The following is a 22,439-nucleotide window of genomic DNA, read 5'->3' on the forward strand; positions in this document are numbered from 1 at the left end:
ATCTTGACTTTGGACCCTATCTATGTGGAGTCTCCCTGTCACTGTATTAGATATATTAATTGGTCACTGTAAATTAACCCTAATATGTTGGCAAGTAGTAGAATTTGATGAAATGGTGGAGAAATAAAATTAAAGGATAGGATTATTGTAAATGGCTGGTTAGAGATGGCAAAGAATCAAGTGGCCGGGCTTGCTTCTTCAAATCTCCCATCCTCAATTTATCACCTCCGCATCATTCACCTGCCACAGCCTTTCGATTTTCTTCACCCTCTTTCACTCAGCACCCCTCCTTGCCTCTCAGCACTTTAGACTGCCAACTGATCAGCCATTGCAACTGTACCATTTCCCATGTTGCATGGGACATAGTTGGAGATAACATGAGCTGATGATCAGGGGGACCTGGATGAATTTGGTCACGAGGAAAGTTGTCCAGAGACATGGGGCTGGCGTTCTCTCCCCTAATCTTCACATCCCATTTCCCTGTTTGGCTCACAGTCTCTTTCGAGTCCTCATCTTACTTCTCAACTACCCCCACCTTCTTTCAGGTGCTGGAGTACTGAAACTGGCCAGGGAGATAGAAGGTGAGGTGAAGACAGACTATCAACTTGATTTAACTGCACATTCCTCAGGCACAATTGAGGAGGCAAGTATTTCATCTATGCAACCTGATTCTGTATGTGGTTGGGAAACAGGCCAGGAATTGTCAGTGGTCAGAATGGCACTAAAATCCATGGGGTGAGGCAGCATATACATTTTGCATTGAAAGACTCAAATTAAGACCTCAGCTTGTGGAGGAGGGGTAATTTCCAATGGAATTCTTTGTGTATTGGGAGTGTTAAGGAGGTTGGAGGAGTCTGCTTTGAATTGACCTAGAAATCCTTGCTTCCCAATGCAGAGATGATGGACAACTCCACTAACACAATTGTGCATGGGCCCCCAATGTATTCTTTGTGGTGGCTGACATTGGAAGCTTCAGGTACTGCAGAGGAGGTTCAGAATGGCATGTAAGCACAGATCAAGGATCGTATTGAACGATGGATGTGTTTCTGGGCTGGCTATCCTGAGTTTGGATAATGATCAGTAGACTCAAGTTCCAACCTGTTCTTGCTGAGGATTTCATTTAGTTAAATACATTTTGAATAAAGATTTGTTTTATATTCGTGTGTGTGTGTGTGTCTCTCTCTCTCTCTCTCTATCATGTAACTTCAGAGTGACCCACACAGCGGATGCCATTGAAGTAGCCTACGAGGAAATGCCAACCATGTCAGTCAACAATTTCCCTGAATAAAGAACACAAGCTCAGCCTCTTTTATCTTGGTTCTGCACACCAATGTTCAAAGATCTCACAGTTGCCTGGTAACGATTGAAGAATGGAAGCACTGTGGACAAGTAGAATCTATTCTCTTTAGAGGCAAGAAGTGGAACTTTGATCGACATATTCAAAACCATGAACAGTTTAGAAAGAAGAAGTGAACCAATATTTAAAAGGGAGCTGAGGGACAACTTCTTCACACTGTAGGTGGTGCGTATATGGAACAGGCCTATCAGAGGAAGCCACGGTGATGGAAACAATTATGTTTAAAGATATTTGGACAAGTACTTGGATGGGAAAGGTTTCGAGGGATATGGACCAAAAGTAGGCAAATAGAACTTGTTCAGTTTGAATGCATTGAACTAGTTGGGCAAAAGGACAAATTATTAATAATATTGATAGAAGGCACAGATTTTAGATATTTGAGTGAAAAAAAAACCAAGAAAATGCATGAGGCAAAACATTTCAAATTTTGGGATTTCTTGCCCAATAACCATCTGAGGTAACCATCTGAGGTAACCATCTGAGAACACTAACCATCCAAGACTCTCATATTCACGAACCAATATTTATTTATTTATTTGCATAGATGAAATACTTGTCCTGCATATGTCTTGTTTGTCTGGATGTGCGTTATGTCCGCTCGTATGTCTGCATGTCTTGCACCAAGGACTGGTACGGCAGCACAGTTGGTGTAGTGGTTAGCATAAATGCCTTTATAGTGCCAGTAATTGGAACTGGGGTTCAAATCTTGCGCTGTCTGTAAGAAGTTTGGATGTTCTCCCCGTGTCTGCGTGGGTATCCCCTGGGGGCTCCAGTTTCCTCCCACCGTTTGAAGCATACTGGGGTGTAGGCTAATTGAATGTAAATTGGGAAGCATGGACTTGTGGGCTGAAATGGTCTGTTACCATGCTGTATGTCTAAAAAAAACACTGCTTCATCAGGTTGTACCTAAGCCTTGACTTATTAGTTCAATAGCAGCTTTCAAAAGTAAAGAAATGTTCCAAGGATTTTGAGAAGAGCCTGGAAGGAATGGGATGCTCTGAGATAGTACTGGGCTGAAATGTTTCCTTTACAGCAGCCATTCTCAATCTTACTTTGCTCAAGGCTTACGGGTCCCCTTCCCTGTGAAGCAGTCCATTTTAGTTGGTTTCTTCTGAACTTCTCTCCTACCGACTACATAAAAAGCATAAAATGTTTACGTCAAAAAGGAAACAAGGCTTTTACTTAAATATGTTGTGGCCCCCGGGGTGGGGGATGTGTTCATTGTGAATGGTGGCTTTAGAGTGTACCAGCCGATATCTTGAGATGCCAGCAACACACCCAGGAGAATAAATTTGTCAAACAATTCGTAGATCTGTTTCCATTATTTCTTTTACAAAGGGCATTGCACATTCATATCTTATTTCAATATTAAAGCTTTAAGATAATTTCTGAATTAGAGATTAACAATCTAATAACTGAAGCTTTGTAACTGGTTCAAAAATCAAATGGATGAGATAGAAAGATTGATATAATCATTATCTCTTTATTATATAAATATTATTATTGCAATTATCTCTTTCCATACAGGTGTAATTTAATGCATATCCATTGTAATTTATTTTACAAAATGTACCTGTCTGGTGGATAGCAAGTAAGAATTCCGGTGCTTGTGAACATTGTATTTGTTTGTATGGCAATAAACTCACACACTTTGATGTTTTCTTCTAACTTTCCTTAAGAAAGTTAAGAATCAGTCGTATTGTTGTGCATCTGGAGTCACCGTAGGGTCATTTAAAGAATATTAGGATTTTTACAACAACTCATAGTTTTACCGTCACCATCACTGAAACTAATATTTTTATCCTGATTTTTCCTGGCGTTATCAGACTGGTAAAAGATGATTTGCGTGCTCAGTCTGTATTATACTTTTCTCAATACTTTCTCTTTGCACCTTCCTCTCTTACACTTATTGTAACACCACACCCAACACTTCTATTTTATAGTTATGGCACCTGCTACAATTAAGTACGAGTTGACCTGCCTGAATAGCATACAAAGCAAAGCTTGTTATTGAACCCTGGTACAGGTGACAATAAACAATTCAATTCATTTCAAATCAACTCGCAAATGGATTTAAATTTTCTAAGATGCCGCGGTCAGATTTGAACTCCTGCCTCTAATACACTAGCAGGATAATCTTCAAGCTTTCAATAGACAAACTCAAAAAAGTGCCTGGTCTGGAAACATTGACCATTTCTGATTGTGGAGGCCCACTGCATTCCACGGGCAGCTCGTTATTTGGTCAAGCTTTCAATGGTGTGCGAAGGACCACCTTTGAGAGGAGAGAGATTTTGGTGAGAAATTGCAGAGTTATAGATCTTGACAGTCAAATGATTATAACATGTGTTAACTTAAGCAAATATAAAGAAGTGTTTGACAACTAAGGCGAGTGCAACACCACTCTATTAGCTTTGCAAAATGGCTGCTCTGCTCCACAAGGAAACCTGTTGTAACTTACAACAGGACCTTTCTGAAAGAAAGCCCTCACGCAGATGGGCACAAGCCTGTTCATATCGTCAGTTCACAACAATTCACATGACCTGTAATCTGCGGACTTCAACAAAACACCTAGCGTGAGTTTCGAGAACAGCATGGCTTTGGTTCTCACGTCTTGCAGCTGTGCTACTAAAAGAAAACAATTTCTTTAACAGACTCTAGTATTTTCCCATAAAATACTATTTTTAAGCCTTTTCTTGCTGCTCAAATTTATAGAAAGAAACAAATCTGTACAATCTAAGCTATAATCTATCATAGGCAATTATTGTTTAACATTTTTCCCAATGTGTGTCTGATGACAATTGTAATACCACTTTGGGATGGGTTTAACCCATGAATCTGATTACCATATATATATATATATATATATATATATATGTGTGTGTGTGTGTGTGTGTGTGATACCATGTAAACCCAGCTGCCCATCCATCCGAAGCTCATGATACCCTGGCTGCTATCTCTCACCCAGGCCCCGGCTGCCCATCTACCTGAACTCTCGGCACACTGACTACTGTCTCTCGCCCAGGCCCCAGCCACCCACCCACTGGAGCTTCCGACACCCTGACCTCGGACTCTCGCTGAAGCCCACACCACCTGCCCACTCATCCGAGGCTCCTGATGCCCCGAACTCGGACTTACCACTCGGTCCTGCCTGCCTGCCCATACGAGCTCCTGATGCCCTGAATGAGGACTTACCATCTGGTTCCAGCTGCCTGCCCGCCCACCCGAGATCCTGATGCTACATACCATGGTCAAAAGTTGTATGTGTGTAACAGTTGACCAACACCATCACCCTCCTCAAATTTTGCCCCAAAAGTTGGCCCACAGAATTTCACTGTTACATATGTATATATACGGTGTCTGAATTTATAAGAACAGCTGCCAAATTAAACCTAAAATTACACATATTATTCATTGTCAGGAATGAGACTCATGCTCAATACTGGCAATCCAATCCTCATTAAAAAGTTTCCCTTATAAGATGATTATGTTCATCAGGAGATTAGTAGTCTCATCAATCACATATTTTGTCCTGTGTTTTACGATGCACATTATGAGAAATTAAGAGGGGTTTGCATCTGAAGAATACAGGGCATGACCACAAAAGCAGAGAAAATCTATCTACGATAAAGCCTCGGGCTAAAATGAACTAACTTGGTGTAGAGAATAATCCTGATCAGCTGCACAAAATGCAAATAGCTTTTCTAATTCGTCAGTACACTGAACAGTTGAGGTCCTGAACTAAAGACCAAAGACTTTGTAAAGCTTAATGCCCTCCCACTTCACTATTGGTGACTAGACAAATCTTTCCTTGTGGCTTGGTATGAAATGAAAATGCTTCAATAAAGTGCTTTTAGGCACTTTTTATCACATTAATGGCCATCAATATAAATCGCACAATAATTTGTGCTGCTGGTACATTTCTATTTTCCAACCACGAAGGGTTTTAGAGGAATCCAACTTTTCAAATTACTTGATGCATGAGAAAAAATAACCGTGAAACAAGATGATTTAAAACACTGATTAAAGGAAGTGTGGTGAGGGTGATTGAAAGTATAAATGCTTTAAACAGGTACATACTAGAAGATCAAAAGCAGTTCCCACAATATCAAATTATGTGTGGGACAGTGGGAGTAGCTCTCTATTAGGTTATTCTGTCAGTTGAAAATTAGTTTAGTTTTATTTGGAATGAGATAAAATGCAGAAGGTATGGACAATTTCTCCATATAACCAGTTTACTCATTTGATCAGCAACCTACCTAAAATAATAACCAAACACGTAAGCAAACATATTTTTATATAATAATGTTAAGCCTTCCAGCATCTGCAGAGGTCTCTAAAGATCTATTTCAAAAAGAACTGGAGTATACCTTGAATTCATAAATGATGCAACTGTTTCTTGCTGAAAGATGTAGGAGCAGATATAAGCTATTCAACCCACTGAGGCTAACCCGCCTTTCAATCATGAGCTGATCCATTTCCCCACTCAGCCCTAATGCCCGGCCTTCTCCCCATAACTTTTGATGCCCTGGCTAATCAAGAATGTATCATTCTCTCCCCTCAATGCACCCAATGGTCTCCACAACAGCCCTCTGTGACAATAAATTCCACAGATTCACCACCCTCTGGCTAAGGACATTTCTCTGCATCAAAGCAGACACACTTCAGTCCCGAAGTTGTGCCCTCCTGTCCTAGACTTTCTCACATGGGAAATAATCTTTCTACATCTATCCCTCCATTCCTTTCAACATTCAATATGTTTCAACAAGATCTCACCTTATTCTTCTAAATTCCAATTAATATAGGCCAAGAGCTGTCAAACGTTTCTCATATGACAACTCTTTCATTCCCAGAATCATCCTAGTGAACCTCCATTGAACCCTCTTCAGTGCCAGCACACCTTTCTTAAATGAGGAGCCCAAAACTGTTCACAATACTCCAAGTGAGGTCTCACTAGTAAAGCCTCAACATTGCATTCCAGCTCTTATATTCTTTTCATTGTACCTTCAGTGTTTAGGTTTTAAACGTGAAGCTATGGTGGCCACTATTGTAGTGATATAACTCAGAGGTGGGGAGCTTTTTGCAAGTTGGACCATCTACTACATTCATTCTCCAGCCAAGGGAGTGGTTGACCAACCCCCTGCAGCTCATAGACTTGCAGTGTTCCACAGCATGATTGATGGAACAGGGCTTTTTGTCCAACTCACCACGCTGACCAATCTGGGATTTGAGCCTGGTCCTACTTGACCCATATCCTTCCAAAAGCAGCGCGGTTAGTGAACGGTTAGCGCAATACTGTTACAGCACCAGTGATCGGGATTTGAATCTGGCACTGCCTGTCAGGGGTTTGTACATTCTCCCCATGTCTGCGTGGGTTTCCGCTGGGTGGTCCGATTTCCTCCCACTTTTCAAAATGTACCAGGGGTTATTGGTCAATTCGGGCCTGTTACCATGGTGTATGTATGTCTATTTATTTAAAAGCCCTAGCCATTCTATTGAATGCCATCATACTTACCACATCTATAGCTTCCACTGGCAGCTCCTTCCAGATTCCGACCACCCTCTTAGTGAAAAGGTTGCCCCTCAGATCCCTCTTTAATCTCACTCCTCTCTCACCTTAAACCTCTTCCCTCCTGTTGTAAAATCATTTACTCTAGATTCTGTGGTTAGTCAGGGATTACTTAAGGTGGTATTTGAGTGGAAAAAATGCTTGAGAATGACTGCTTGAGGAAGAAGACGGTGAGTAGTCATGTTATTCTGGTACCTCATGATCTATGCACCTCTTTCAGGCTATCCCTCAGCTTCCAAAAGCTCCTGCACAATTTTTTTTATCTCTTTGATGCTTTTGTTGGAATAACTTTGTCACTTGGGAGTAACGACGGTGTAAAGCAGGAGTTCTAATGGCTCACCCACTCTCATTGCTCCATTCACCAACCACTTCCTCAAGCGCCTTTCTCTCAGTATTCCACACGACCAGCTTCAAAGCACCTTTCTGTCGGGAAATTCAGTGAGAAAACTCAGTAAAATTCCTGGCCTGCTGTGTCAAAGTCTTCACAGTACAAAGATGATGAAATCATGTTACTTCTTTAAAAGGATTCATGCATCAAATTGCAGTTGCATTTACAATGCCTTTGGTGGGTACAAAGATATGGATTATTTTATGTTCAGCTACAAAGTACAGCAGAAAAAAGAAAGAGGGTATCCTAATTTTTCATTGCCATCTGTCTGGCTGCTAGCTACATCGCCTTATAAGACACGCACAAAGGCCTTTTGACAGAGGAGAGCAATGGAGGTTTTAACCACCCTGCTTCTGGATATGTCAATCACAGGCAGGGTTCTATGTACTGAGTTACTCACTTCTGGATTTCCCAAAGCCTTTTCACCACCAGCAAGGCACAAGTCAGCAGTGTGATCCTGTGTTTTCCACTTGAATGCTGCAGGAGAGTGACAGCATTGAAGATAACGCCATGCGTTTGATCACTGTCCATCGCGACCTGGCATATGCATTTCCTCCAGCGTTGCTCAGTGCTCGCCATCAACAAGATGAACTGCAGCATCTTGCCAAGGTCACGTTGACAACAACCTCTCAAGCCTCAGCTGCTTGGGAACAGCAACACCTCTCAATTACGTGATCTTGACTTTAGCTGGATCTCCTTTCCTTTATCATCATTGAATCAAAAGTCCTGACAGCACAGCTCCATCAGGGTGGATTTAATGCATTAAGAATGAAGCCCCAGGAGCACCTGGCAATAAATTACGGCCAGGTCACATCACGTGAATGATGACAAATACATGAAAAATCCTTGCAATCACTTACTGGGTCCTCTGATTTCTGAATGAGAACTGCCGTGTCAACAAGCACTTAATACGCGAAGTATGATTTAATGCAAGAATTCTACGTGTGGAAATTTAGTATATTTTATTTGGATGATGTTATTATTCAGCTTCATCTTAAAACCGATGGTATAACTGACGGGTGTCTTCTTGCAGCTGATATTCCCATCGCCAGTCCTGCCTTTGAAGCATCTCAACTGTTCAATATGCTAATTGCTTTTAATAACATTACGACCCAGCAGATTTTCCAAGTCCACCCTAATTTCATCACGATCCCCTCCTCACTTGTCCCCTCTCTGTTTGCGTACTTATCTGGCCTCCCTCCACATTTCTGTAATGTGCTCTGAGGCCTTCATGTTTGGATGCATTTCCCCAATGCAAAACTATCTCTTCTTTGAGATTTTTGCTGTCCTCAGGCTTTTTTTCATTTACAGCTCCTAACATTAAACTTCTAGAGCCTTTGCAGTAGGGAAGTTATCATGTTGTACAAAAGGTAGATTTTAAAATTTCCATCTTTGATAGCAAACATTTCATGACCTTGCCCTGCCCTATTTCTGTAACCCTCTGTGATCCCTTCACTCCTTTAATCCTGAATTGAGCACACCTCTAATTTTAAACGAACAAAGAACATTCCCATAATTCTCACTGTTGATGGCCTTAGATTTCCTCCTTAAACTTCTCAGTGTCTCTAACCCTTTTTGAATGTTTCTTCAAATCCAGCTCTTAGGCAAAGCTTGATAGGACATCATTTCTAATTCAACCATTTATGCCTTGGTGTAAAATGTTGTTCATCTGTGAAATGTCTTGGAATGTTGCACAACGATTGGTGATTTAAAGAATGTACCTCTGAATGTAATCATTGCCTGCAAACCTCTGGACTCAGTTTAATAGCCTCAAGAGGCTAGAAAGGAATTTTACGCATTTTTTCCATGATCAAGTATTTTACTCTGAAATTTTTGACCCTCTTCGTTTACATTTCTGTACAGGAGGCACATATACAGGACAAGATAAGGGATAGGTGATTTAAAAAAAAATAAAATTTAGACATACAGCACTGTAACAGGCCAATTCAGCCCTACAAGTCCATGCCACCCAATTTACACTCCATTAACCTACACCCCCGGTACGTTTTGAATGGGGGGAGGAAACTGGAGCTCCCAGAGAAAACCCACGCAGACACGGGGAGGTCGTACAAGCTCCTTACAGACAGTGCGGGATTCGATCCCCCGTCTGGTCCCGATCGCTGGCGCTCTAAAGGCATTGCGCTAACTGTTACACCAACCGTGCCGTGATACTGACTAATGAGACAGTTTTCATCTTTCTTATCATATGTACATCTTTGTCAGACCTTCAACTTGCTTTGGGCTCTGCTGCTATCGGTTCAATTCATTGAAAGCTGCCTGTTAATGAACACTATACAGCACCAACTTTGTACCTCAAAATTCTCATTACATTGCCTTGTTTTATTTATTCTCTGCAATATTTAGCACCCATTTTCACTAGTCTATAACTTTACTATCCCATGTGATCATGGGATTTATAGGCACATTTAAGCACACTATTCCATTTGCACCATCCACAGTTACTAGACACCCGTTCTCTCTGTAGAATTACTGATGAGACAGGATGCCATAAGTATCTTCCTTTATGCATTAGAGAAAACCACACAAGCATCCTCTATGATCCTATTGTTAGAGGCTTTCTTTATTAGATTTGTGACACAATAGAAATTATCAGGGATTCTGTAACCTTAACTTATTGGAAATGAATGCAAAAGCCACCACGAGAAACAAGACTGACAACTTAACACAGCTTGATATTTTTCTTGTTGCAAATCCTACAGAATTGAGCACTTATTGGCCAGAGACTATGGGCAGTTTAAGTTGGAAGAACTAAAATGAAGGCCTTCTTTTCTGACCAGATCTGAATGATGGTGTTAATGCAGAATGAATGGAGATGAATGAATCAGGAATGGAAATAAGGAAAAGATGTTCAAATGCGAAATAGACTGCGAGATAGTTGCTGATCAGATACATAAACATATTCAATGTTAGAATACTTAAAACTATCTGAAGAAAAGTTAAGGAAGAGCTTTGGATTTCAGAATCTTAGAACATTGCAGACTACGAAATAGCTAATTATGTACTTGGAAGTATCGTCACTAATGGAGAAAATGCATGAAGCAATGTATGTCCTGCCATACCTGCAAAGTAAGAAGGAGAAGGATTCTAAATTATCTGTTCTTCTTTACTGACATTGGTAAAGAGGGTAAATAGTGGTCAGAATGTACCAAGGAGAAATCTTCTGATTCTGTCCCATGGAATATTTTGCAACCTCCTAAGAAAGTTTCCAACACTGCAGTTTAGCAGCTCATCCAAAAGAGAGGACCTCTGACATTTTCTTTCATCTTCCATGCGATCATCAGATTAGATTTAACATCCAAATCTGAAGCTGAGCTACAACCCACCAATTTCTGACCCAAAGGCAAGAGCCTCGAACACAGCTGACGGCATGGGGAGGAAGGCTCACTCTACGTCATCTTCCATCTTTCTCAGAAAACAAACTGGCAAAAAAATATAAATATATACTCAAACAAAACTGAAGAAGTATTTATTATAACATCAGACTAGATGGTAGATGACGGACATTTGATTGCATTAAGAACTAAAGCACGCCCTCTTTGACAATCCTGATTATTTCACTGTCTTCAAATCTTCCACTGAAAACAATTATCAGGGATGTTATTAAACAATAACTGCGTCCGTCTGAAAAACATTGAAAGTCACTGCATAACCCTTCCAGTCTGTGTCCTTGAGTTATCTATTTATGGCTCCAGGTTAACATGCTTTTATGTAAATACACATATAATGTGCCTGTATATCTATCTGTTTGTCAGTGTGTTTTCCCTGTACAACTCTCTGCGTGGCATTTATATCATTTAATTTCCTCAATCCTTCATTTCCCCCAGGAAATACCATCCAACGAAATACAATGGAAAATCTCTTGGTGCAAAAAATATCCTTCGAATGGCAGAAACCTCTATTTTTCTGAACATCAGCACTGGCTATGTAACATGAAACCAATTAAGTCTAGCCTGCATTATCAGACTCAAACATTCATTCAAAACATTGGAGGCTCCTCAATGAGATGCCTTGCTTTGGAATTCAGGAACATTGCTGTTCAAAGTTTTCAGTATTCAGATAGATGCAAGTATTGGGTACAGATGGGCTACAGGAAGAACCATAGGATTGGGGTCGTCTGCTAATCATCAGGCAACCCTCTACACCAGGGGATCCCAACCTTTTTGATCCTCTGTACCCCTTGGGCATTTTTATAGGTTCCTGAGTACCCCTAAAAATTAAAGATAAAAAAAACACGACATTGTGCAATTTGACTGCAGATTACAATACCATGTACAATACCACAGTAGTGGTTATTCTTTCAGACCCAATGTACCCCCTGAAAAGTGCAAATGTACAACTGGGGGTACATATACCCCAGGTTGGGAACCCCTGCTCTGCACTCTTCCCATTTTTCTTTAATGCATCTCCAACGACCCCACCTTTATTATCCTGCCAGCCACTTAGACTGGGGACTATCCAACTAACAGATAGGCCACAGTCTGTCCGGGTTGGCACCACCATCACACTGAGCACTGGTACACCTCAAGGCTGTGTGCTCAGCCCTCTTCTGGCCATGTAACTGACCCAGGACTGCACAGAGATAGCTTCAACAGAGTCATCAAGTTAGCAGATGACACAACAGTAGTTGGCCTCATTGGCAAAAACGTTGCGTCATACTACTGAGAGGAGGTGGGAAATCTTGTGATATGGTGCGAGAATAACAACCTGAGTCTCAACGTGGACAAGACAAAGGTGATGATCCTGGAACGACGACCCTCCACTACACATTAATAACTTGGTAGTGGAGAAAGTAGAGAGCACCAAGTTCCTCGGAGTCCACTGGATACTCAACATCTCATCACTTGTCAGAAAAGCGCAACAGCGAATGCACTTCCTGAGAAGACTGAGGCAGGCATGGCTACTGACCACTATCCTGTCAACTTCTTTTTAGGAGCTTTATTGAAAGCTGGCCGGCTGCATCAGTGTGGTAAGGTGGCTGTAGAGCATTGGGCCAGAGGTCAATTTACAGGACCATAAGAGTGGCGGGGAAGATCACCCTTCCACCCCGCACACAGTATCTTCCAACTGCTCCCATTGGGAAAGAGATACAGGAGGATCAGAGCCTGCACCACCAGGCTGAGGAACAACTTCTTCCCAGGGACAGTGAGAATGCTGATTGATTGATGAACTGTTCATATAAACCCTCCAAAACTCTACTATATATTAGACAAAATATTTATTTATTTATATGTATATATACTGTAAATATATCTCAGTGCAAAAGATAGACATTTGGGCATATAAGTCAACTGGGAAATAGGTCAAACCCCCCCCCCCCCACCTTTTTAGCCTCATTTTAATGGCTTTATTATTTCTGGTATATAAGTTGACCTCTATTTTTCATGCTATCCAGGCCTCCCAGGAACAACCCAACATTTTTAAAAACACATCAATCACAAATAAAAAAGCTGTAAATTAAGTAAATAATAAAAACCTCGGCCTACCAGGCAACAGCGGTGACAGAGACATCAGGGACTCAGGTATACGTCGAATTGACATCAATCTGTTTTTTTTTCCGGTGAATTTAAGGTCTCAAAAGTGTATCTGGCATGTAAGTCGACCCCTCCCCCCACCTTTTTGAGAAATTTATTTAGGGTTTCATGACTCGACTTATACGCTGAAATATATGGTATTTTGTTTATTGCATGGACTTCAGGAATTGAGTTACAGAGAAAGGTTAAACCGGTTAGGACTTTATTCCCCTGGGGCGTAGATGAATGAGGGGAGATTTGATAGAGGTATTTAAAATTATAACCAGCATAGACAGAGTAAATGTAGATCGGCTTTTTCCACTGAGGGTAGGTGAGATACAAACCAGAGGGCATGGGTTAAGGGTGGAAGTGAAAAAGTTTAGGGGGAGCTTCTTCATATAGACAGTGGCAGGAGTGCGGAATGAGCTGCCAGCTGAGTTGTTGAATGCAGGCTCAATTTTAATATTTAAGAAGAATTTGGCAGGTACATGGATGGGAGAAGTATAGAGGGCTACGGACTGGATGCAGGTCAGTGGGACTAGCAGACTAGAAAGGCCAAAGGGGCCTGTTTCTGTGCTGTAGGCTTTGTCTGAGTGTGAGTAATGTCTGCATGTGTGTTTTACACATTTTTGCATTGTGAACAGGAGAACACTGTTTTGTCAAATTGCATTTGTACCATTGGATGATAATAAATTTGAACCTGGCTAAGTCATTTAGGATGTGGGAGGAAGCCCATGTGTCCAAAAAATAAACTCCACACAGATAGCTGGAGCTGTGAGGAAGTAGTCCACGGTGCCATCCCATAAATGTGATAATAATCGGATGAAATTATTTTTTAAAATGATGATGGTCAAGATTAAACTTGGCCAGGACATCGGGGAGAACTCTCTACTCGTTTGTTCATCTCAAGGAAGCTTTAAGTGCAGCATAATCCATGCATATAGAACTCTGTGGCCTGTGGGCAATATGGAGATAGCAGAACAATTTCAATGATAATCCCTGAGGTTCCTCAGAGGCTTTAATGCTTACTCTCGATTAGGCCAGCAACTCATACGGTTATGCCTTGCCTTCACCCATCATGAATGACCTGCTTTTATTTATACTCTGGAGAATTGCAAATTGAGAAGTCCAGGCATTGTCAACTTTTCTGCACTGGTCCTTTAAACCATATGACTTTGCACAGCATTTTAACGTGGAATTAATTTCCTCACTCCACAGGCCCAAGGGAGCAAGACTGAAATAACATTCTAATCCAGTTCATCAGAAAGGGGCAAAATGCAAGGTAAATAATTGGATTGCGAATCTGGAGCAGACAGCAATGGACTGTGAGCACTGAGCATTTCCACCCGCTGTTTACTCAGCGAACAGCTACAAGCTCAGTGCTCGGAGAAGCCAATACAAAAGGCCTGCATTTATGTAATGCCTTTCACCAGTTCACGGCACCGCAGAGGAACCCCAAGTGTGGTTACCGTTAGGAGGAAATGCTGTGCTTAAACTACATCAAAACCTCTCACAGAGATGTATCAAAAGCCAAATTATTATTTCGTTTTAGTGAGACTGATTGAGAAGCAACTTGCTTACTCATCTGTGGAAAAGGCTGTGGAATCTTATACATTTGTCTGAAAGGATCTTAGCTTAATAAGCAGCACTTGGATGGGAAAGGTGCATAAAGAGGCATTGTGACAGTGTAAGACTGCAGATTCTGCTCCGGTGTCGCTGTGTGTTTTGAATAACAACCTGGAGTGAATGAGCTGGAGGCAGAATTTCAGCATTCTTAATGCATTACATTTTTGTTCAAACTAGTTCTGCCTTTCTGTGTACCTTCTTGCACTGTATATTCTTCACACTGAGGCTGGATTTCTTTGAATGACAAATCCTGATCTTTCCCTGACTATCACATCTCTACAACCTCTTGAAAGCTTACATCTCAACCCAAATTTAGCACCTTGAATATTGGGAACTTTGGCTGCGGCCATTAAAGTAACACTTTTACTGATGAGCTACGTGGTTGTGGACTCAAGTCACATCTGTGACCATGTAAAAGTAAAATGAGGAGGATGGATAAAATCGCTTCGCTGAGCACCTTCGTTCTGTCCGCATCAGTGGCAGGGACCTCCCAGTGGGCGACCATTTCAATTCTGCACCCCACTGCACCTCATGCATTGACATGCCAAGGCCATGTGTAAGTTGGAGGATCAATACCTCATATTCCATCTGGGCACCCTCTCACGGGATGGCATTAACACCGACTTCTCCAGTTTCTGCTAGCCCATTCCCCGTTCTCCCTCTCTTTCCTATCCTTCTTTCCTCCAGATCTCAACCTCTTCCCTTTCCATTCACAGAGCCATTCTCCCTCCCTTATCCACCTATTACCTCCTTCCTGTGGGACGGTGCTCTTTCCCTTCATCTGCCATTTTGTTCGGGCACCTACCTACTGTACATTTTTCTCATACCTTGATGAAGGGCTCAAGTCTGAAACCCTGGTTATGTATTTGCTATTTAAAGTACACTGTTTGACCTTCCGAGTTTCTCCAGCATTGTGTTTTTACTTCCATGACCATGTAATCCAGATGATAATTAAACCCTGTTCTGTAAATATGCAGTATTATTAGGGATATTATCTTTCAAATAAGACCTTAAACTAAGACACCACTCACTCAAACGATCATACGTCAGGAACATTACCCTAAGATGAATAATAAAGTTCTCCCTATCACACTTGTATGGGTCAACCAGAACCACAAAGACAAATCATTGCTGCCTGAGACATTTTGCTTCCTCCACAGTGCATTTCCCTGTTGCAACAGTGACAAGGTTTCAAAGGGATTTGTTGTCCTTTGGGACATCCTGAGACTGTGAGAGACGCTGAAGTATGAACTGTTTCTCTCTCTCCACAGATGCAGCCTGACCTGCTGAGTGTTTTCATTATTTTCTGTTTTACATTCCCAGCATCTGGATTTTTGTGAAAATACATCTTTCTTTCTTGATCCCTCATCTTTGCTTTCTTGTCCATCGTCTGTTCCACAGTATCTTCCTTACCATCAATAACTCTCTCCCCAACTCTTGATTTTGTAGTGGTTCCCCAACCCCATTTTAAAATCAGCCTCCTTCCTCTTACTTATTATTTTGCTTTTAACTCTCCAATGTTACTGCTCAGCAGCCCTTTCACTTCTGTAGATTGTAATTTAGTTTAGACATACAGCACAGTTACAGGCCCTTTTGATCCATGAGCCCATGCCACCCAATTACATCCAATAGACTAACAACCTGCGGTATGATTTGAACAATGGGAGGAAACTGGAACCCTCTGGGAAAACCCATTCAGACCTGGGGAGAACGTACGGACAGTGCGGGGATTCAAACCCTGGTCTCAATCACTGGCTCTGTAACAGTGTTGCATTAACCACTCCGCAAACCGTGTCACCCCCTGCACTAACCAGGCAGCCCCTCGTATTACTGTCGTTATGCTGACTCACGGTTTTTTGATAGTTCGAATCCATATTTTCTATTTCGCATTCCGATCCATTCCCACGCTTGCGATATGCGGTACACTGTTCTCTTGCGATGCTGGGCAATGGCAGCATTGCACGAGAGTATTGTACAGCAAACTCTCTCACGATGCTGACTCAAGCATGCACAACATCCGTAGCAATCACGTGAATGAGTGCATGGTAAACAACCCAAAATGTCTATTAAACGCCCATATATGTCTTCTGCTTTTGGTGAAAAAAAGAGAGTGAAATTGATGACCCTTTTGCTTTAGTGACCCCACCATCCTCACCATCCAGCAATTAATTTTAGTTCAATGCTTCAAACATTTTTATGCCCAATGTACTTTCAACTAGGCACATTAATGGTTTTTATCAGTGTGGAATAAAGGTACTCAAAATTTAATCATAAAAATGGTAGGTGTGGTATTCTTTTTCAACTTAGGATTTTTTCGACTTATGATGGAGTTGAAGGACACAACCCCATTATCAGTTGAGAAGCACCTGTACAGGTTCTCAGTATCAGCGCCAGGAGAGCGAGTTTTGCTGCTTATAATAAAGGGAAAAAAAAAGAAGGGCCAGTTGGCCTGTTCCTGCTCCTGTTTCTTATGTGCCAATGTTCTAACCTCCTCATAACTCCAGCCGCCAGCCAAACCCTTGACCTCCAGTTTTTGATCAACCAGGTAAAAGTCCATGACACCAATCACCGCCACCTCCAGGCATGGATTCTGCCTCTAACCCATCCACTGCTCACTGTTACACTTCCTGATGGTGCCTTCTATCCTGAATACCTCTATATTGACACAATGTGTGAAGGAAGGCAAGTACAGGCCATCCAGAAGCACCAATCACATTTGACCACGATCGAACTATTATGCTGGTATCACACATCCTTATCACCATAGATTATTTTTTAAAATCAAAATATAATTAGCATAATTGGAGACCATCTTGGCATCAAATCTGGTGTCTCTTTCAGGGAATAATCTCATTAGTCCCACTCAAACGCTTTCTCCTGCAATTCATGTTCTTTCTTTAATCTGGTTGGTTTGCTGAAATCCCATCGGATGCGTATTCACTAGGGTATTCGGGCATAGATCCACTGTTGCAGTTAGGATTGTAAAGTAGCAGCCAATTGCCACTCAGAAATTCCCAAAGAAACAGCAGTGTGACAGTGATCAGGTCATCGGTTTTAGTTGGGCTATTCAAGGCAGAACTACCTTGACCCTCCTCTAAAGGAAGTGAATGCTGAAGGAATTTTCTACCCATGGAGAGCACACAAAGAGCTCAATTTCATATCACAGCCAAAAAAACTGGCGTTTGTATCAGTCCAGCATTTTGTCAGAAACACATTGATATCTCAGCCAAGATCGAGTTTATTATCACCTGATTGTACAAGTATAACCTGATGAAACAGCTTTCTCCGGTCCTCAGTGCAAAACATGCAGACATACAACCGGACATAACACACATACAGACAAATAATACATATGCAGGACAAGTATTTCATCTATACAAATAAATTAATAAATATAATTTCATGAATATGAGAGTCTCAGATGGTTAGTGTGAGCTGTTCCTTTGGTCGTTCAGCATTCTTACAAGATGCTTGTGTTCATGTCTGAGGAGTAATGCGTCAATCCACAGCCTTGAAACAGAACTAGGGATACCATAGACTGAGCCACAATCGATGTCTTCTATTTATTGATCCTCCAGCCATTGGAAACTCTTATCTATTCTGCCACATCCAACATGATTTTAATAACAAGGATCCCCACTAAATTATTCACTCCTTATCCGAAATCCATGACCTCTGCTTTTATCTAGCCCTGTTCTGGAGAATGATTTCCTGTAGTCTAAAGCCATTATAGTATTATAAACTCCAAGTATGTCTCCTCTTCACCTCTTCTCCCCCAAACAAAACAATCTGTGTGACTCTGGAAATCGCTTGATTGAAAATATTACATGGGGAGGATGGTGTGGCATGAATCAACAGCCTGTAATTTTCCATTTAGTCAAGACACCAGAGGGATGATGTGGGTTTTTTTGGGGGGGGGGGGTAGGGGTGTTGTGAGAGTTGTGTGTTTATCTTATTGCACGTTGATGGGTTTATGCAGAATGATTCTTCTATGACCCACACCTCAGATGTGCTTCATACAACACTGTAACTTCTGTGAAAATAGGATCAATTTCAGAAGAACATTAAATCTAGTTTTAATCTTTTCAAAAGAATTGGGTCCTTATTAAAAGTATCTGGAGTTCTTTCAGATTCTCAGGGAAAGGGGCAGATGGAACCATTCTTTGAGGCTTTAATTTGCTGTCTGTGTAATTAGTGACAATCACATGAAGCGTCGTCTAGTGGTTATCATTACACTAATACAGCGCCAGTGAAACCCAGTCGTATCTGCCGCAGTTTGTAAGGAGTTTGTCTACATGGGTTTTCCCCAGGTGTTCCAGTCTCCTTCCTCCTTCCAAAAACCCTATAGGGTTGGAAGTCAATTTGGGTGTAATTTAGTGAGATGGGTTTAATGGCTGGAATCCGTTTCTATTGTGCTGTACATAGAATTTTTAACATTTACATTTAAAAGCAAAAACAGTTTGCCTTCTGTGAATGCACAGAGTCTTTTGCCCAGAGTAGTAGGGGGATCGAGAACCAGAGGGCAGAGGTTTAAGGTAAGGGGAGAGAAATTTAATAGGAACCTGAGGGGTGACTGTTTTTTTTACATGGCAGTTGATGGGTGTATGGAACGGGAGGTGGTTGAGGCAAAGTTTATTTGGACGGGTACATGGATGGGATGGGTTTAGAGGGATATGGGCCAAGTGCAGGTAGGTGGAACTAGTGTGAGTGAGACATTTTGGTTGGCATGAACAGGTTGGTTTGAAGACTCTGAGACTCTATTCCACCAGTACTTCATTCGTGATCCTCAGTTATCCAAACTATCTCAGATCTCAAACCAAAGAACAAACAGCTAACATTAAGATGTGCTTTACCTCACAGGATTGCCAACCAACATGAATCTTTCCAGAGACTCATTGATAATCATACCCTTGTGGTACATTCTACATTGCATGTGGTACAGCACAATGTGGATAGAAAAGACTGTGATGGAGAAAAGAAGGGGAAGAATTTAAAAAAGAAGAAACAGAGAAAGAATGACAGGGAGAGAAAGAGAGAGGGGACAGAGGGAGAAGGAAGAAATGGAACAGGGACAGAAGGAGAAAGGGAATGGTGCAAACAACAGAAGATAGATTGAGTGAGAAAATGAGAGCGAGAAATGGAGAGAGAATGAGGCAGAAAGGGAAGGAGAGAGAGAAACCTGAAGGAATGAAAGAGATGAACAGAAAAGGATATTAATATGTAGGGAAGAGATTAAAAAGGAGGATGGAAGAGAATAAGGAGGGAATGGATAAGAAGTGCAAGAATGAGGGAGAGAGCAGGAGAGGGTGAGATCAAAAGGAACAAAAAGTGAGAAAAGGGTTTTAAAAGAGTGAAAGAGAGTGAATGAAGCAGAAACTGTGAGAAAGAAAAGCAATGGGAGGGGAATAGAAATAGAAAGGGAAGGGGAATAGTAAAGGAGAGTGGATGGAGGGAAAGAATGAGTAGAAAACAAAATAGAAAGAAAATTAGAAGAGGGCAAGGTGTGATGAGAGCCAAAGGCATGAAACAAGTTGAAAGAACGGGAAAGAACATAAAAGAATATTATAATCTAGAGAAAGGGATAGAAAGAAGAATGAAGAGAGAGAACAAGAGTGACAAAGAAAAAAACAAACTGGAAAAAGAGGAGAGAATGAAAGGGACAATGAGAGAAAAAGTTGTAAATTGGATAGAAATAGAAAGAGAAAAGAAATAAAAAGCAGAGGACTGTGATGAGAGCAAGAAAGTGAGAAGGAAAGACTGAGGCATGAAAAGACAGAGGGAGAATAGAGAAAGAGTGAATGAGGAGAGAGAGAGAGAGAGAGCGCAAAAAGGCTGTACCATATGGTGAAGTGGGTGCTGTGGAGGATACTGTACTAATGCTGACACGATGGGAAGTGACCCAGCCTCTTCCCCTGGCTGCTCATTGCAGGGAAAATATCCAGAATTATGGACAGAATTGTTCATCGGCCTTTAAGTACGACAAATACTGGCGATAAATGCTTCATTTCTGTGCTCACTGTCTCAGTGCTCTGTAGCACAGAGCGTTGCAGCTCACCCCAGCAATAGATGAGTGACACTGATACAAAACTGCTGGTACCTTAGATATGCATTCAAAAGAAAATCAAATCTGTTCACTAAGAGCATACACTAAATGAAGACGATGACCCTACCTTGAGCATCAAAGGACCCGGTAGCCCTTGCACGTCCTTGAAGGAGAGTAACAGCCTGTCAGGAAATTTTTTTTTGATTTCCCCCTTTTCTTAAGTGTTATTCAGAGCCCCTCTGCATGTGTTTCACTGGGCACTGCAGCAACTGCACTAGGATGAGCTCCTCCTCTTCCAGTCAACGTAGCTGCTCCTGCCAGCCTTCCATTCGCTCAGCCCAAGGCCCACTAAGGCGAGCTCCTCATGCATGATTCATACACTGACAGTATTTACATCACTGTGATCTTCTCCCTCTTTCTTTCTCCCTCATTTTATCACTTTCCTTCATACACACATCTTTTTCTCCCGCTCAATGTCTCATGCACTTTTCTTTCTCTCACCCAAACTTTTCTTTCTTTACTCCCTCTCTCACACCTCTTTTCCTCCCTCTGAAATGTTTCTTTCTTTCTCACTCTGTCATGCACTTTTTATCACTCCCTTACTCACTTTACCTTTTCTCCCTCCCTCCCTTCCTTACCCACCTTTTTATGCTCTCCTCTCTTTTATTCCCTCCTCGCTCTCTCTCTCTCTCACACACACACACACACACACACACACACACACACACACACACACACACACACACACACACACACACACACACACACACACACACACACACACACACACACCTCCTTATGCCTGAAGTGTTGCTATAACCTTAATGTACCAGCTTTTGTTGGTATGTGAACACTACACTTGTTCACCAGAAAACAGACGGCCACAAATAAAGGCGGAACTTACATGTTGGCTAAGTGGGTTAATGAATAACAGCAATACCCTGTCCAGAGACGCAGCTCAGAACACTCAAAACACACTACAATACTCTTCTCACACTTTCTCAAACCCTTTCTCACTACTTTCTCATGCACTTCTCTTACACCCCTCTTTCCCACTCCATCTGTCGTGAATTATTTTCTCTCTCATATATTTCTTTCTCTTGTCCACATTCTCCTGTACCTCCCCTCACTCATACCCTAACACCCACTTTCCCTCACATCCCCTTTGTCTATTTCACACTGCTCTTATCGGGCCCAAATTCCTTTCCTTGATCTCTCACAATCCCTGACCCTAGCTCATTCTCCTTCCCTCTCTTATCCTCTCTCAAGCTTCCACTCATCCTTTTCTTTCACATAAAGACAGATGTATGCATACACAGACAGTATTGACATCACTCTGATCCTTTCTCTCTCTCTCTCACTCAGATACTCCCTTTCAGGCCCACTTTTTTCCCCTTTTTCTCACACATTCTTTCTATCTCACCAACCTTTCTTTCTTATTCCCTTTCACCCATCTCCTTTTCTCAGTCCCCCTCTCTTGCCAGTACAATCTATCTCCTTTAGAGACACTTCCCGCTCTCACGCATGCACCTAAAGCGCGGCACGGTCAGCGTAGCAGTTAGCGCAACATGGTTACAACGCCGGTGACTGGAGTTCAAATCTGGCGCCACCTCTAAGGAGCTTGTACGTTCTCCCCACCCCCTGTCTGCGCGTGGGTTTTCCTGGGTGCTCTGGCTACCTCCCACCATTCAAAAACATTCCACAGGCGTAGGTCAATTTGGTATAATTGGGCGGTACGGGATTGTGGGCCTGCTATCGCGCTTAATGTCTACATTTAAAGTTGATATAAAATTTAAAGATCTGTGCATGCACACAGATTTGCCCCATTTAACCGAGAAGTTGGCCTGAATGATAAAGGAGACACAAATTCAGCTTGAAATTCATATAATCTTTCTTCTAGCTGGAACTGGCAATGCTCAGTACGTTAC

General features: G+C 41.8%; 1 protein-coding gene across 1 annotated transcript in view; it reads right to left on the reverse strand.

The window, feature by feature from the left end:
* Positions 1 to 21,322, reverse strand: part of cntn2 (contactin 2) — a 167,585-nt gene extending 146,263 nt beyond the window's left edge. Inside the window, exon 1 of the mRNA XM_069942004.1 lies at positions 20,639 to 21,322. The gene's annotated coding sequence lies outside the window, so the exon portion shown is untranslated. The remainder of the gene's footprint in view (positions 1 to 20,638) is intronic.
* Between the last annotated feature and the right edge of the window lie 1,117 nt (positions 21,323 to 22,439).

The sequence above is a fragment of the Narcine bancroftii genome, chromosome 5 (assembly GCF_036971445.1).
Source record: "Narcine bancroftii isolate sNarBan1 chromosome 5, sNarBan1.hap1, whole genome shotgun sequence".
NCBI lineage: Eukaryota > Metazoa > Chordata > Chondrichthyes > Torpediniformes > Narcinidae > Narcine > Narcine bancroftii.